The following is a 17,378-nucleotide window of genomic DNA, read 5'->3' as shown; positions in this document are numbered from 1 at the left end:
TTCTATAGATTGCAGAACTCTCCAAGTGAAGCCAGAAGGTTTGGGGACAGCACTAAAAACAGAAACTGTCCTGCAGCTGTACGGAGGCTCTGGCCACTACAAGGTGTTTCAGACCCCGATAATGGTCTCGAGATACAAGAGCAGCTCATCCTGGGAGCTAGGCCACTGCATGTTTACGGACTGGGTTAAAATTGCTGAGTGTTTATTATTTTTATGAGCTGCTGAAGCTGGAATGTCGGATTCTGCCAGAAGAAAGCAGACGGAATTTCCTCTGCCTTGTGCCAGTTTGGTGTTTGAGCCGGTCGCCCCTCTAGGCTTCCCGGGGAACAGACTCGCATTCATCCTGCGCAGTGCGCTTCAGTCCAGTGCTGGAAACCCGAAACAAAACACAAATGACTGGAAATATCCAGTAGATTGATTGGATTCTGACCTATTCGTTTCTTTCCCTCAAAACAATGACTCCCCGAATTCTTACTTGTCCTTCTCAGCTGGTTTGTCATTTTAAGATGGAATTTCTAGAACTTGCTTATTTTTTTTCCTTAAGTCAAAAGGAATGTCTGAGGTTCCCAGAAGCCACAGTCTTGATTTTACCACCTCCCCCATGGGCTTTTTTAAAAAAAAATAAAAAAAGGAAAGAATCTCCACGTTAGAGAGGCTGAACAGTGTGAAGGTATGTGACGTGGGTAGCTGCAAAAGCTTTAGTTCACATTGGGTACTGTGCACAGTAATTGCAGTGGTTGACGAACAAACTCTTATTCAATTTGAGAGAAATATTTTAGCCACTTTCATTTTTAAAGTCTGCTTCAATTAACCTGTGCAGCAGAAGAAAATACCAGCCCTATTGGTGGGTGCCATATTCCCTTAGGAAGGATGGTAGTTTTGGAGTGGGACGGAGTGAGAGTCGGACATACTTGTATACAGACAATGAAAGAGATGCATAAAAATTTCATTCTTTTAAGAAATGCCATTAATTGCCCTCTTGCTGAATGGTAACGTTTCAAAATGATTACAAGCTCTGCACTTCATAAATGTGGATACTGGGAAGTGTCGTTTGTGCTGGAGCAGAGGGCAGTTTATGAGTTGGGCAGCCTGAGGTTGGGTGATACCAGAATAAACTACGAGTCAAGAGGGCAGTGGGTTGGGTAGGAAGAATGGTGCTTGTTCTCTGCTCTTTGGCTGTGATTTGGGTTCAAGGCTGTTCCCACATTTATCTTGGAAAGTTGTCTTGGAACCCCAATAGACACTAATTGGCATCATGTCCCCATCTCTCATTGACTGTCACGTTATGCCTTGGTTTACCCACACAACCTCATGACTTAAGCCCTTGGCTAGACGGTGAGGGTGTTAGTGTGAGCATGGCTGGCGGTGGTTGTAACCAGCCATTTATTTCACTAATGGCTGGTGTGTGCTCCTTGCAAGGTGCAGCAGAACAGATGTCTGTAATTAAATCTAAACTTGTTTACCATTCAGAACCTGTTGAACTGGGGCTTTAATAGCTCGTCTGGTTGACTGTTACTTAGTCATTGCTTCTCCAAATTTTCTTTTTGTTGGTTCTCCTAATCTCAAATTCCCCCAAAGTACATACTCTTCTTTCTTCCTCACTCTGCTAAAAACAAAACTAGCAGTTTCCTCTAACTTGTTTTTTCCAAGTACCTCGATGCTGTGGAACTTGTCTGCCGTAATCTCCTGAATCTCCTACACACTTGTATAGTTTTTATAGGCCAAGACTTTCCTCATTTCCTTTTGCTACTTACTTCAACCTTGTTGCTGCCCTGCAGTGGACTACTGTATAATCCAGACTAAACGGTTATGCTTTCCTGTGGCTATGGTGAGAGCATGGAGGTGGGTGGAAGGATTCTTTACCCCCCCCCCACCACCACCCCCACCAAGGCCTGGTATTTTAAGATTGCTATGGGAGTAAATCTGTTGTCCATTTTTCCAGTTGTGGCAACTATTTTACATTCATTATTTGTAAAGTGTTTAAGGAATTTTCAAGGTTATAGCCTCTGTCAAATGTAAGGCTTATAACATGGGTTAGTGCAGTAAACATAAACTAAATTCTACACAACTAGGAGCTAATGTTGAAGTTTCTGGGAATGAAGTTTCCATGTGCTGAATGTAAGCCCTGGTTTGTGCAAAGCTGTGACTGTATTCCGCTGTCTCTGCTCAGCAAACACTGACCAAACCTGAGCATATTTACCCAAGCTTCTACAATTGTTCCGTTGCCACAGCAACTACCACTTCCTCGGTCCTTTTTACTGGAGCGAGCTATGGCAACTGGGTGTGTCCGTTCCTCTGTTAGCCCAGGCCACACACACAATGCCAGCAACCCTGTGCTTGGTGCTGAATTCACATCAGCCCAACATTCACAAGCTGACTAACCCCTGGAGAGAGCCCAGCCCAACCACTGGAAGCAGATTTGAACTGCAGTAACCTTTGCTCAGCACTGGTCTCCCAAGCACAGAGAAGAAAGTAAATAAGCAGTAATTCCCTAGTGAGAGTGGGTCTTTAGACTGAACACAACCTCCACTTTCAAAGCCGCGAGCCACTGCCCATTCTAATCCAGCTTGTTGCACTGTTGCCAAACCTCGGAGTCAGGCAGCAGAGTCTTGTTTCCACTCACCTCCTCTCTGCCGCACATTTATAGCTTGGTGTTTTACAGTACCATATTCTGTCTTTCACCAAAGCAAAATATGAGATTTTATTGCTTGCTAATGGTGAAAGGAGGTGCTGTACACAAGCCAAGGTCAGGCCACTTGCTGACTAGATTACAAGGGAGCAAGAGTGAGACAGCTTGCAAGCCATTGATGTGAATGAAACTGGTTTATTACACTCAGAGTGATTACAGTTACAATCAGGTGAATGGAGCGAGTCTATGTGTAGACTCGTGGAGTGAGATTGTATTGTGATTGAGAAATGCACAACAACAACTTGGATTTATATAGCGCCCTCCAGGCCGGACGGCGTCTCAGAGCGCTTCACAGTAACGGATCCCGGGACTGAGCCAGGGGGAGGGGGAAGAAGTGACCAAAGACGCGGTCGAAAAGAAAGGTCTTCAGCAGAGACCTGAAAATAGGAAGGGAGGGAGCGAGGCAAAGGGAGTGAGGAAGTGAGTTCCAGAGCCTCGGGGCATAGTGGCTGAAGGTACGGCCGCCGAGGGTGGAGCGGAGGACTCGGGGGACGAGGAGGAGGCCAGACCCGGAGGAACGAAGGCAACGGGTACTGTTTTGAGGAGAGAGGAGGTCGGGGGGTACAGCGAAGTGCAGGGACTTGAATACAAGGGTGAAGATAATAATAATAATCCTTGCATTTGATACAGCGCTTTTCACGTCGGGAGGACGTCCCAAAGCGCTTCACAGAATATACTGTAAAGTGAATTGACTGTATATTTGTGGGTGAACGCGGCAGCCAATTGCGCACAGCAATGTCCCACAAACAATCGTAGATTAAAATTGACCAATTTATTATTGTTTTTGGTTTTTTGGAGGGATTATTATTAGGCGTCCAAGATCTTGAAATTGATTCTCTCTGGGACAGGCAGCCGGTGCAGTCTGGCAAGGACTGGGGTGATCGGGGAGCGGAGGTTCGCGCGGGTGAGAATGCGGGCGGCAGAGTTTTGAATGATCTGGATTTTTATGGATGGTGGTAGATGGGAGACCAGCGAGGAGGGGGTTAGAGTAGTCCAGCCGAGAGGTGACAAAGGCATGGACTAGGGTTTCAGCGGCTTTTGAGGAGAGGTATTGGCAGAGACGGGTAATGCGTCGGAGGTGGAAGAAAGCGGTGCTGGTGAGGGACCGGATGTGAGGGAAGGTAGAAGGGTACAGTACATATTCCCATCTTGAAAACTCCCTACCTGTGTTCATTGGGAATTAATAGTCACGTGTCTCTGGGTTTCATTAGGTGATCAGTTTATCCTTAGCCTTATTCAACAACAACATTACATTTGTATAGCACCTTTCACACGGGGAGGACGTCCCAAGGTGCTGGACAGTCAGTGTATTCGTCAGTCATTTAGTTGGGGGTCAGGATTGGGGAGGGTGGAGGGCAGGGGGGAAGCAGGGAGATCGAAAGGAGGGTTGAAGCGATGGGTCTTGAAGGACGCAAGGGAGGGGGTGTGGCAGTCGGACTGCGGTATAGAATTCCAGAGGGGGCAGAGTGACAGAAGGCCTGTCCGCCAATGGTGGGGCAGTGGCAGAAGGCCCGCTCGCCAATAGTGGGGCAGGCGAGGTGGGGGACATGAAGCAAGCTGGAGCCCACTGAGCGAAGGAAGCCGGCAGGATGATGATGGGGGTTAGGGGTGGGTTAAGAGGTTTTAGAGATAAGGGGGAGCAAGACCATGGAGGACATGAAGGTGAAGACCAGGATCTTGAACTCTGTGTGACGGGCAGCCAGTGGACAGAATCCACCGTTTCTTGATATGCAATGATAAAAGCTTTTACAACCTGTGGTATTAGTGACACATGGTGTATTTATTAACTACAGAGGAACATTGTTTTCAGTAACACATGGTATAATACTGCTCTGGGATTGGCCCCAACGTGTTGCTGCCCCCACCTCCTAAATTGATGCCAGTATTTGGCCAATGGCTGATGGAAGAGTGTTTGAAGTAGCCAGGCAGGTAAGCGGTGACCACTGGCTCTCATTTCCCTCAAGTTGTTGTAGTTTAAATCATATGCTGAGCACTGGTTAGAGCAGGCGGCCTGGCACAGAGCCAGTGAGTGGCCGGAGCTTCAGCAAAGCTGTTAAAGGCTGCAACAGAAGCAGGAAGGGAAACCAGGCTGCCGACTATTTTTGGAGCTTTCTGCTGGCTGTGGAATGTGCTGCTGATGTAATGTAGCTGGAGTATAGATTGGAACAGATGGTGTGGGGTTAAGAAAAGGCACGCTACTGGGTACCAGTATTTTTAGATGCTCTTAACTCTTTCTAGTCTAGAACTGGTTGGGCTTCCATTCGAGTTGCTGGTCAGTTCATTACGACTTGGGTTTTGATTCATGAAATATCTGAATGGTACTTGCATTGATCCATCACCTTAGTGATGGCTAAGTAAAGCACCTCACTCAGTGGGTTATTTTAAAGTATAGTGACTGCTGTTGGGTCAGCAGGGCAGCTAATCAGTTGCAGCGATGTCGCTGTACACAGTGATCCACCAATGAGCCAGTTTCCCCTGGAAAATTAAGGAAATTAAAATAAGGTTTCTGTGAATTGCTGCAAAAGGGCATTCCAGGGACTAACGGGAAATGTAATGCAGGCGTGTGGACATGTTGGGGACTGATGGCATACATATATGTATATCCAGGATGAGTAGCAATTTATATTGTGTGTCGAGTTTGGGAGCTGTAGTTGTGTGTTGCTTATCGGTACCTTCCCTGAAAGCAGCCAGTACAAGTGTAGGACAATGTGGAGCCTGACCTCGAGTGACCATAGAGCCTAGTGACACTTAGCCCTCCCAGGCAGTGGTATGAATAGTGTCTCATGTTTTAGAAATTGTGCCTCTGGAGCTCTGAGTGAGGCATTTGTGTGGAACAGAAATTTGGCTGTTATTTCTGAATTCATTCCAAATGAACAGCCTGGATATAATTGAGGCTGGAAAGGGAGGGAGTGTGAGATCAAATACTGTAGGTGTCACAATCGGAGATGGTGATGTTGCTAAATGAATTTATAATGTGTGCTCGTCCCAATAGTGAATCTCGCACACTGGAATGGCTGCATGCCGTGAGCACACAGCCACTCCCATCATGAATGTAAACCTAATTAGCCTGTGTTTGCAAACGAAGAGCCTGGTAATAGCTGCTTAATGCCTCCTGACAAATGCAGCTCTCTGGATGCTCTGCTGTCTTCTCTCCATGTGCGCTAATGTCAAGCTAATTGTGCCATGCTGTGCTCTGGGATGTGGGGGAACATAGCTTGAAATATTGCAATTGATAGGAAAGGGGAGATCTTAAAGGGACAGAGTGCCATCCAATGGGTGTACTTGCAGTGTCAAATTCTTTGAGACATCCTGCTGAGGTGAATGACATTCTATAAATGAGAATTCCTACCTTCTGTTTTTGTATAAAAATCTGTACAATCCGAGTGATTTTGCGGTGTTGAAGGGCTTGTGTGGTTCTGACCTCTGGTGGGTTCCTGCCTTGAGGTCAGTCCTTCAAAAGGATCTGGTTCCAGCAGTGTGAAAATATTCAAGTCCTTTGTGATCCTGGGTACACACACGCAGGCAGGTAGGCTGTGAAGGAGATTGGGTAATTGCCATGGTGGTGTTGGGTAATCTTCTACACCAGGTGGAGAAACGTGTGGACACTGCTCTGTCCGGGAATTGTAGTTGTGTTTACACTGGAGCAAAGCAGCCTGGCCCCAGAAATGCTATACACTGGAGTCTGTGTAATATCATCACCAGACCAACGCCATGCAGCAGGGAGGAGACACATTGGGCTGTGCTTTCTTTTAGGGTCCAATGTTGTACCAGGGTATATGTTATAATTCACAGCACAGAGTGTGTGTGAGGCATTCCAATCACTTGGAGGTCCAGGCGTTCCTGTGGTTTGGGAGGTCTTGGCTCCAATCACCCTTGACTGCAGACTCCATCGTTCCTTATTCCCTTCCCAAAGCGTGTCTGAGAGGGAGCTACAGAAAGGAGGGGTGAAAGGAAGCAGTAGGAAGGGAATCCCATGTCAGAAGATATTTCCGGCTAATTCGGCCTGTATGATGCAGGAGATAGTGTGTTGGATGGCTCAGAGATGGATAAGTTACGCTGATCGCTTCCTGTACTGACAGGGAATGTGCAGGTCAGGGACAGTCATCCTTCAAGCAGATTAAACCATGGACGGTTTCAGTTCCATCTCATTCCGGAGGTGTTTTTCTGCCATGAGCAGCCTCTTCATCTCTTGAAATTTGCAACACAGAGAAGAGTCCTATAGCATAGTGGTAAGAGCATTTGCCTCACAACCTGGGTTTGATTCCCAGGCAGGGCGAAACCTAAGGCAAGTTTCTTTACTCAATATGCCTCTGTTTACCTAGCAGTAAGTAGGAACCTGGTTGTTAGTCAATTGGTGGAACACCTTTCCGGGTGTAGAATCCCTTTTTTTAAAAAAAACAATAATAATTTGGTCCCTCAATCCACGACTATTTGTGGGACACTGCTATGCACAATTGACTGCCGTATTTTGCACACAATATAGTCAATTCAATAGAGCAAAGTAGCCAGGCTGCTTTGCTCCAGTGTAAACACAACCACAATTCCCGGACAAAGCAGAGCCAACCCGTTCTCCACCTGGTGGAGAAGATTAGCCAACACCACCCTGGGCAATTTCCCAATTTCCCTCACAGACTACCTGTCTGCATGCGTGTATAACCTGTGAAGCGATTTGAGAGGTGATAAGATCTTCGGGACATTACCCCGAGTGAGAGGCGCTATGAGGAGCACTATATAAATGCAAGTTGTTACAGGTTTTTTTTAGGAAATAACATTATTTCCAGCCCCCGCACCGTCTTGTGCGGTGTTCCTGAGGGCTCTGTCATCGGTCCTCCCTCTTCAACCTGTAGATACTCCCTCTTGATGACAACATCTGCAGGCATGGGGTCAACTTCCACATGTACGTGGATGACACCCAACTCTATCTCTCTGCCCCTACCCTCGACCCCACGACCACTGATGTCCTGACAGACTGCCTATCAGACATTAAGTCCTGGATGAGAGCCATCTTTCTACAATTGAACGTCAGCAAGACCGAAGCTCTCCCGATTGGCTCACACCAGCGCCTCTGCACCTCAGGTACTGGCAGCATTAGCATCCACGGATACACACTCCACCTCACCAAGCCAGTCAGGAACCTGGGCGCCTTGTTCGGTCAGCCTGCTCCATTGGCGATCGGGCCATCAGCTTCTCTGCCCCCACCCTCTGGAACTTAATCCTACATTCCCTTCGCCTTGCTCACTCCTTTGCTTCCTTCAAGGCATACTTCAAGACCCTCCTCTTTGACCGTGCCTTTGGCCACGCTTCTGGCTTCCATCCTCCCCCAGCTCAGGTCCTAATCCCTGACTATCGCTTTAGGACATCCTCTCGATGTGAAAGGGGCTTTACAAATGTAACTTGGTATTGTATTGTGGGATATACTATCTAGGTAGTTTGGGACATATGCGCATGCGACCGTCAGGAAGATGGTAGGTGAAATAGATGGACCTTGGTCTTTTTTCATCTAGCATTTCTTATGTTATAAGGTGCTATATGAAATGCAAGGATTATTATTATTATAAGGTGGTGAGATCACCATGTACTTTGTTTTGAGTGCTGGGAAAGTGAGCCTTGTACATAGTGGTGGTGGTGTTGGGGAGAGTGGTGGGTGGGTGGGGGTTGGTGTTTAGGGTCCAGGCCATACCTGGAGGGCTGCACGCAGTTCCTATTGCTATCATATACGGTGGCTGCTCAGGCCATAGAGCTGGTGAGGAGGAAGAGAATAACCTGGCTGTTGCAGGCATGAGGATAAGGTGGAACTTTACAGCCACAAACGGAAACATTTTAGAGTTACCTGGTGTCAAGTGGTATCTTAAAATGGGCCACATCTTCTTGTCCCGCTGTCATTGAGGAAGAGATCCTTTCAGAATGCAAGAGGACAGAAATTAAAAACTATAGATGGGTGTGATTGAATAGTCAATAGCTGGTGGAAGGGCGGGGGCGGAGTGTAGACGGAGGTAATAATCCCTGCATTTCATATAGCGTCTTATCACATCTAGACGTCTCACAGTGCTTCGCAGAATATACTATAAATGAATTTAATGTATATTTTGTGGGCTATTTGCGGCAGCCAATTACACACAGCTGTGTCCCACAAACAGGCGTGGATTGAGTGACCAAATTAGTATTTGTTTATTTTTTGAAGGGATTATTACCCCCTGAAAAGTGATCTGCAAATCGACTTACAACTGGGTTCTTACTGACTGCTAGGGAAACAGAAGCATGTGGAGTAAGGAAACTTGCCTAACGTTTCTCCCTGCCTAGGAATCAAACCTAGGTCCTCTTGCTTGCGAACCACTACAATGTGTTATTGTAATGAGGGTCTAGGCCATACCTGGAGGGCTGCACACAGTTCCTATTGCTATCACTTAAGGTGATGATAATAATAATAAGAGAGATGGGTGGGGGAGAGAGAATGAAAGGAACAAGAAATAGTAAAAAAAACAGTTTAATCGGGTAAAAATGCAATCTAATTCTTCCGAGTAGCATGGATTGCCTGCCTCACCAGTATTGTTCTCACTCTGACCCAGACTTTTCAAATGAAACTTGACATTTAAGAATTATAGTGTTTCCTTTGTCACGTGCCTCAAGCCGGTAGCTATTTATAGTCTCTGAGAAGCACTAAACACACTGACCAAAACCACAGCTTTTGCTACTGACAGCACAGAATGCTCAACTCCCATATTGTGTGTGTATCTGTAATGTGCGACTGGCGTTCACACTTATGACGATACGTACATATATACTGTGTGTGTGTGTGTATATATATATATATATATACTCTATCTCTGCAGCACCTGTATGCCTACATGCACATTTCTGTCTCTTATCTTTGTGTAGGTGCCTATGTCTCTTCTGTCTCTCTGTCTGACAGATGTTGAAATGGGTGCAGCAGGGAGGACGAGGTGGGTGTGTGGTCGTTCTTCATCGATGAACCTGGAATCATCTTGAGGTATAGGAGGGGCATTAGCCAGTGAGGGATCATTGAAGCCAGCCAGGACCTGCCCTCACCCATGTGCCCACCTCCCATGGCATGCGTCATCCCATGGCTTTCGTGTGAAGTGACACCAGTTGGGGGGAGGGGGGGTTGAACCAAACAGTAATTCAACTTCAATACAAAATTACATTTGTATAACGCCTTTCATGTCAAGAGGAAGTCTAAGGCGCTGGACAGTCAGGGATTTGGACCCGAGCTGAGGGTCGGGATCATGGAGGGGTAGGAAGTTGGCTGAAGATGGCGATGGAGTTTCAAAGGGTGGGGGCAGAAAGGCTGAAGGGCCAACTGCCGATGGCGGTTCGGGTGGGGGATGTGGAGCAGGCCACAGCCTGCTGAGTGAAGCGAGCGGACAGGTTGGTATGAGGTCAGCAGGTTGCAGAGGTAGGAAGGAGCAAGGCTGTGGAGGGTCTTTAAAGGCAAGGATGAGGATTTTGAACTCTATCCTCTGGGGAATGGGGAGCCAGTGGAGCTGGCGAGGGTGATGGGGTCACGGAGCCTGGTGCGGGAGAGGACATGAGCTGCAGGGTCTGGATGATCTGCAGCTTGTGGAGGGAAGAGTTGCGGAGGCCGACAAGCAGGAAGTTGGCATAATTGAACCTAGATGTGAAGAATGTGTGGAAGAGGGTTTCGGCGGCCTGGCTCGGGCAATGTTGTTGAGGTGGTGGAAGGGAGAGTGGATCATGGCATGGATGTGGGGTAGAAAGGACAGTTGAGGGTCAAACAAGATGCCAAGATTCTGGACTGGCTCAGTGAGGTGGAGTGTGCATCCCTGGAAGATGATGCTGTCAGTACCTCAGGTATGGAGATGCTGACAGAAGCCAATCAGGAGGAGCAATCTCTTTCTCCCTGCCCCCCCACCCCCATTTCTTTCCAGGTCCCCCAGTCTTTGGGACTGCCTGACTCAATAACTTTTCACTTCCTGTTAGTAGTGGTGTAGTTGTAAACAATGATTCATTACTTCAGTTGGTGTCAAAATGGATAGTTCTCTTAATTAACCCCCTCCTCTGCCCATTTAAAGATGATGCAGTACAGTATTATTACATCAGCCTTTGTTTCTCAGAGCTTAGCCCCCCTATTTCCCATTTCTCAATCTTCCTCTGGACGCTGGTTTTGCCCAGTGGGAGTGCAGGATGAAGGCTGTGCCCTGTTGCTGGTGGTTAGTCATTGATTGGGTTAAATGAATCTGTCCTGGGCACTGATGTCGGAACCACACTGAGTAGGACCCTGTGGTATTCCTGTACACAGGAACATTTACTGCTACAGCTCAATATAAATGTCATGTTTGGTGGGTTAGACACTCAACTTTCATCTCTGAAGCCTGAGATCAAATTCCACCCAGAAACATGGGATGAAAGTCTCCTGTGCCTTAGCTGTAAGGGCTCTTTGTGAGCTGCATTTGGGACATTCCCACACACAGCAGAAAACTGCCCTAAATTTGGGAGTGGATTCCCAGTTTCATACTATGGGGTCAAAAAATGGCTGTTTTACGGGGTTAAACTCCATATGGACTTTCTCATTATTATTATAGACTGGAGTATATCCCACAAGTGTATGCAGTTTCACAAATTCTGGGAAATAAATGTACTCAGTGGGGTTATTCCTTCAAAGAAAAATATATTTTGTTCAAAAAGTGGTCACTCAATCCTCGACAGGTTGTGGGGTGCACTGCAGTGGCTGTCGTGTTGGCTGTCGCGTTTCGCCCACAAAATAAAAATTTTATAATATATTCTGTGAAGCGCTTTGAGACGTCTTGAAGACTTGATAAGGCGCTTCATCAAATGCATACGTTATCATATTATTAAATATCAGACCAAGGCATTAAGGGCGCTTATTGTTGTTACCAGGGAAACATGAGTCAAAAAACAAATCGCAATTGCCTCCTCCTCAATTGGATATGAACTTATGTGGCTGCTCCCAGATTGCAATCCTAGTTTCCCAGCTAAAGCAAAGAGAAACATACCCCAGGTGTTTGCTTAGAAATACCTGGGCTGCCTTACAGGACTGGGAAAGGTTGTGTAAAGAGAGGAAAAAGGGATTGAAACAGACTTAAAAAAAAGAGAGACTGAGAGAGCGAGTTGGGAATGAGAGAGTGTGTAAAAAGACTAAGCAGTCAAGGAGAAAGAGAGAACGCGAGTGAGCCTGTGTGCCTCCAGGTAAGTCTGCATCCGCCCCGATTGTGTCACACTGTCTCAGGTGACTCACCACCACTGCTCAGAACTGAGAACTCCTCTCGCTCTGCCCTGAAAGTGCGAGACATGGATCTTGGTAGGGGGGCTGCATCTTGCTGCAGCTCACGCTCTGGGATAACAGGAGTAAGTAAATTCCTTTGTTCTGAGTAATGTGCTGAGTATTTGTGTCCTGGTTACACTCGCTGCTGCACAGCGTGAGACCCAGAGAGATACAAACTGGTAGGGCAAGTTCCCAAGTCCAGGGTGCCAAACTGCAGTAAGGTGTGTGCAGCTTTTGCTTCTGGGTGTGTAGTCCCCAACCTAAGTATTTTATAGACTTGTGCAGATAAGGCTCGAACAAATTACTCTTGTACTTTTTCAGGTGTTACCTGCCTAACTGGTGCTAATAATCCTCCGCTGTGTCACTGTGTCAAGTACCAGAGAAGCTGTCTTAAAGGGGCTTTCTCTTTGCTATGCTTCCAAAATGGTTTTAGTAGCAAATGGCTAGATTAGGCTTGGATGTGGCTTCTTTCTCCCCCGTTGGAAAACAGCGGAAGGGAGACTGAGCAATTGGTTCCTCAGTGGAAGTGCTCTTTTGCATCTTCTAATAGTTACTTACAGGGTAGCACTAGCAGAGGATAGTCAGTATCGGGGTGGTGTTGAGAGAATTGTGTGAAAGCCTTGTCAAGAGACCTTCTAAATTGAGTGGTAGTGACATACTTTGCATTTTTTTTGCTTGAGTTTTCTCTTTCTCGAGTGTTGAATAACTCTCATCGTCTCAAAATGTACCTCTTTGACAATGGTTTCAATCTTCTTTCACCTTCCATGCTCCCTTGGCCCCAACCCCCAGCTCAAGTGTCCGTCTAGCATTTTCAAGTGCTCTGAGACTCTTCACCATGTGAAAGGTGTGTTATAAATGTGTAATATTGTATAACTGCATTATAACTATAATTCTACTGTGTATAACTAGGCTCAGATTGATGAAGGATTCTGGGCTCTGTGTGGTCTAGTGCTGCCCTGGACAAGCCCTTTACCTCTAGGCCTTGGGAGAGCTTCAGTGATATTGGATTAAGCACTGATTTAAAGGGACATGTTTCACTACTGGCAAATTGTCAGCCAGGAGCTGCTCGACAGCTGCCACAGACGGTGTAGGGAAACCAGACAATGTGGCTGTTATGTTTATGGATCCAGAAGACCCTTTACTGGGTGTCTGTGTCATTGCAAGATTCACGAGGTAGCAGGTGGGGTGTTCAGCAGCCTGGTCTGTCTTGTCTTTGTAATGACAGTAACTTAGGCAGGAGTCCAATCATTAGGGATGTAGGACCAAACCTCCAATAATGCTGAAAATTCGTTGAACTGGGACTGGTTGTATAGCTTTTCCAAAGAGCTGGCACAGGCCCGGTGGGCTGATTGGCCTCCCTCTGTGCTGTAACATTCTATGATTCTATAGGTTGGGCATTGAAAAATGGACTTTGTGATGCTCCACAATTTGCATGAATGCAGTTGTAGAGCATCATGATTTAACTGTGCGACTGAATTTGTTCTGTTTATGTTGACATTTTATTTACTGCGACTCCTTCTGTGTACTTTATTTTCTTGCTTTGAAAACCTGATGTGTGGGAGACTAGCAGCACACTCTCCTCTTGCCTCTGATCTAGTCCTGACTCTGCTGGCCACAAAGCATGGACTCGAAGTGGTTTTGGGTTCCAAGTGATGGATTACAGCATAAAACTACTTCTGATTTGGTACTAAATTTTCAGTCTCGCTCAGGGAGGCTAGGATGGCTCCTGTGTGAATTGGAAATGCTGCATCTGTACAATAGGAGATCTTTTGAGATTTCAGCACATTGTTCCTAAATCCTTCTCCCTCTTGATGGAATATTTGTAGTATTTCTTGTTGGAATCTTTGTCCTTATTTCTATCTCCCCCTCTCTCCCTCTCTCTCGTCTGTTTCATCCTCCCTATCTGTGTGTGTGTGTATGTGAGGGGGGGGGTGTGCTCTAGTGCCTCTTTGTCTCCATATTTCTCCATTGTGCTTGTACTTTCTGTCTATTCCCCTGACCACTCACCCCCTATCCCTGCAGCTAAATCCAGTTCATGTCAGATTGAGGATTAAAGTGTTAATCTAAGACAGGAAGCATTCTTTACACTGTGACATGAGGACAGTGAAAAACATTCGCCTAAAAATTCCAGTGATTCACTTACACAGAACCTGAAGCTTGACTGAACAAGCATGAGTCTGATTGACTGCTGGCTGCCTGGGGGGATGGGCAGGAGAGAGGGGCAATATTGTCAAATTCATGTAGAGTAATAGAATAAAGTCTCCTCCTTGGTTTGCATACACCACACGGGAGTTAGCCTTCATAGGAAGGGCTCGACTTATGAAAGGCTGGACAGTAGTGTGTGTGACAGCTGCACATATCAACTGGAAGGGGGTGGGTGGGTTACAGTAATAGTACAGGGGTGAGTGGGCACTCACTGACTCATTGATGTTTCAGTCTGAGTCAGGCTGGTACCAGGAACTTAACATGTTTATGTCTCGGGGTGATATCTCTGCTTCACTACAGTACTGACCGCAGAGAAGCTTTGTGAGCACATTTTCTGTTGGGGGTGGGGCACTGGATAGTTGTCAGGAATCCCACTCTTTACCTAACCTAGGTACGTGGAGTTCTGTAGCTCAGTGGTCAGAGCACTTGCCTCGCAAGCGAGAGACCTGGGTTCAATTCCTGGCCAGGGTGAAACGTTGGGCAAGTTTCCTTACTCCACACCCCTCTGTTGACCCAGCAGGAAGTAGAAACCTGGTTGTTATTCTATTGGCGGATCGTTTTTCTGGGGGTAATAATCCCTTTAAAAAAATTTGGTCACTCAATCCACGACTGTTTGTGGGACATTGCTGTGCACAATTGGTTGCAGCGTTTCGTCCACAAAATATACAGTCAATTCACTTTACAGTATATTCTGTGAAGCACTTTGAGACGTCTCAACGTCGTGACAAGGTGTTGTATCAAATGTAAGGCTTATTATTGAGATCACAGTTATAGTCCTGGCTGAGATCAGCAGGCCAGGCCATTATCAACCTGAAATGTTTGGGTTTATTTGTCACAGCATTGCACCAGGTAGTGCCTTTACCACTGACCTGCTGGTGAGCAAAGCCTTTCACCAGCTACACAACTTGGGAATTCTATGGATTCTTGCAAGCCTCACCATCGTTCAGCACAAAGTCGACAAGCAGGTCTTGACATAGTCCAACCTGGATGTAATGAAGGTATGGATGTAATTAAGCACTCTGAGATGTTGCCCTGCATGGAGACACTGTATAAGTGTAAGTTGTTGTATGAGGGTTTTGGCAGTTTGAGGGGTGAGGTAGTAGTGGAGTCGGGCAATAATAATAATAATAATAATAATAATCCTTGCATTTGATATATAAGTGGGGGAAGGCAGATCGGGTCATGGCAAGGAATGTGGGAGAGAAAGGACAGTTGAGGGTCGAACAAGATGCCCGGGTTCCTGACTGGCTTGGTAAGGTGGAGTGTGCATCCGTGGATGCTGATGTTGCCACTGCCTGAGTTGCATGGACGCTGGCTGAGCCTGACGTTCAACTGTGGAAACTTGGTCCTCATCCAAGACTTGATGTCTGCCAGGCAGACTGTCAGGACAACAGTGGTCCTGGAGTCGAGGGTGGAAGCAGAGAGGTAGAGTCGGTGTCATCCATGTACATGTGGAAGTTGACCCTATGTCTGCGGATGATGTCACCAAGATGGAACATGTACAGGTTGGAGAGGACTGAGGACAGAGCCCTAAGGAACACTGTATGAGACTGCGGGGGCTGGAGGAGAAGCTGTGGAGACAAAGTGGAGCCGGTGTAAGAGATGGGATCTTGCGCCTTATGATGTCTTTGAGACGCCTCAAAGTGCTTCACGGAATACACATCGACTACAGGACTCCCATTTGTCAGTGAACATGCCCACACCCTCAGTGCCTGTGTCTCTGCCCTGAACAGGTTACTGTTATTGGCCCTCTGCCCTAATGGAGATGTGCAGTTCCTGCTGTAAGTTGTATTATTGGCAGACAGGTCCTTGCTCGCTAACTGATTATTGACCTTGGTAATAAAAGCTAACCTTGTGTGTTAATTCTCTCTCTGGAGAGACCCTTGTTAATAAGAGGATTCTCCATCAGTCACTGAGAACACAATTAGTGCTGTTACATGGACTGGAATTATTCTAACAAGGTATCCTCTCTGCACTCATCTCATTGTGAAAGGCTGCTCTGTTAGATCTTGTAGCTGAGAGTTGTTCCGCTGGTGTGGGACTGAGCGCAGGTTTGAGCTTGTCACAAATGAGGATGACAAATGAGGGAAGTGGTAATATTGATTAAAGATACGGTTACGGCCCTGGAAAGGGATGATGTGCTGGAGGGTCCAAAAACAGAATCTGTTTGGTTAGAGTTAAAGAGCAGAAAAGAAGCTGTTACTGTTTGGTGTATACTATAGACCACCAAATAGTGGGAAGGAGATAGACAAGCAAATCTGCAGCAGATTTCAGAAAGATGCAAAACCAATAGACTAGTGATAATGGGGGACTTCAATTATCCTAACATAGACTGGCAAAATAACAGTGTAAAGGGCAAAGAGGGGGAAGGATTCCTGTAATGTGTGCAGAATAAGTTTCTGGATCAGTATGTTTCCAGCCCAACGAGGAAGGAAGCAGTGCTGGATCTAGTACTGGGGAATGGGGCAAGTTTCAGTAGGAGAGCATCTGGACAACAGTGATCACAACATCATTAGGTTTAGAGTACTGATGAAAAGGGACAAGTATCAAAGGTGAAGATACTAAACTGGAAGAGGCTAATATCAGTGAGTTAAAAAGAGACCTAGCCAAGGTGGACCCGAATGAAAGATTGGCAGGTAAAATAGCTAACGAGCAATGGAAAGCCTTCAAGGGGGAGATAGTTCGGGAACAGAACAAATACATTCCCACAAAGGGGAAAGGTAGAGCATCCAAACCTCCCTGGATGAATAAGGAAATTGGGATTAAAATAAAACCGAAAAAGGTTTATGATAAATGTCAGGTCCAAAATACAGAAGATAATCAAATAGAATATAGAAAGTACAGAGGAAAACTGAAAAAGGAAATAAGAGGGGTAAAGAGATTGTATGAGAAAAGAGTAGCGGGTAACATAAAAGGGAACACTAAGGTATTTTATAAGCATAAAGAATGAAAGGTTAGTCAAAGATAGGGTGGGTCCAATTAGGGACCAAAGAGGAAATCTTGTGGAGGCAGAGGGCATGGCTTCACTGGCTCCCCACCCCCCAGAATTGAGTACAATACCCTCGTTCTCACCTTCAAAACCCTCCAGTCTTGCTCCCCCTACCTCTCCGATCTCCTAACCCCATATCATCCTGTCCGCCCCCTCTTTTCGGCTTCAGGTTCCCCGCAGTTCTTTCCCCACCATTGGTGGTTGGGCATCAGCATCTCTGCCCCCCATACTTT

General features: G+C 46.4%; 1 protein-coding gene across 8 annotated transcripts in view; it reads left to right on the top strand.

Annotated features, from left to right (window-relative positions):
- LOC103190426 (BCL9 like) overlaps positions 1 to 17,378 on the top strand; it is a 57,053-nt gene that overhangs the window by 13,475 nt on the left and 26,200 nt on the right. Inside the window, exon 1 of one of the 8 annotated variants that reach the window (XM_007911202.2) lies at positions 4,292 to 4,618. The exons of 5 other annotated variants lie outside the window; for them this stretch is intronic. The gene's annotated coding sequence lies outside the window, so the exon portion shown is untranslated. Of the gene's footprint in view, positions 1 to 4,291; positions 4,619 to 11,632; positions 11,876 to 11,985; positions 12,035 to 17,378 lie in introns of those variants that run through there. 2 more of the 8 variants (XM_007911201.2, XM_007911200.2) reach the window with 2 other exon arrangements.

The sequence above is a fragment of the Callorhinchus milii genome, unplaced genomic scaffold, assembly GCF_018977255.1.
Source record: "Callorhinchus milii isolate IMCB2004 unplaced genomic scaffold, IMCB_Cmil_1.0 Scaffold25, whole genome shotgun sequence".
In the NCBI taxonomy this organism is placed as follows: domain Eukaryota; kingdom Metazoa; phylum Chordata; class Chondrichthyes; order Chimaeriformes; family Callorhinchidae; genus Callorhinchus; species Callorhinchus milii.
The sequence above is the reverse complement of the archived record's forward strand: the minus strand, read 5'-3'. Positions and strand labels throughout refer to the sequence as shown.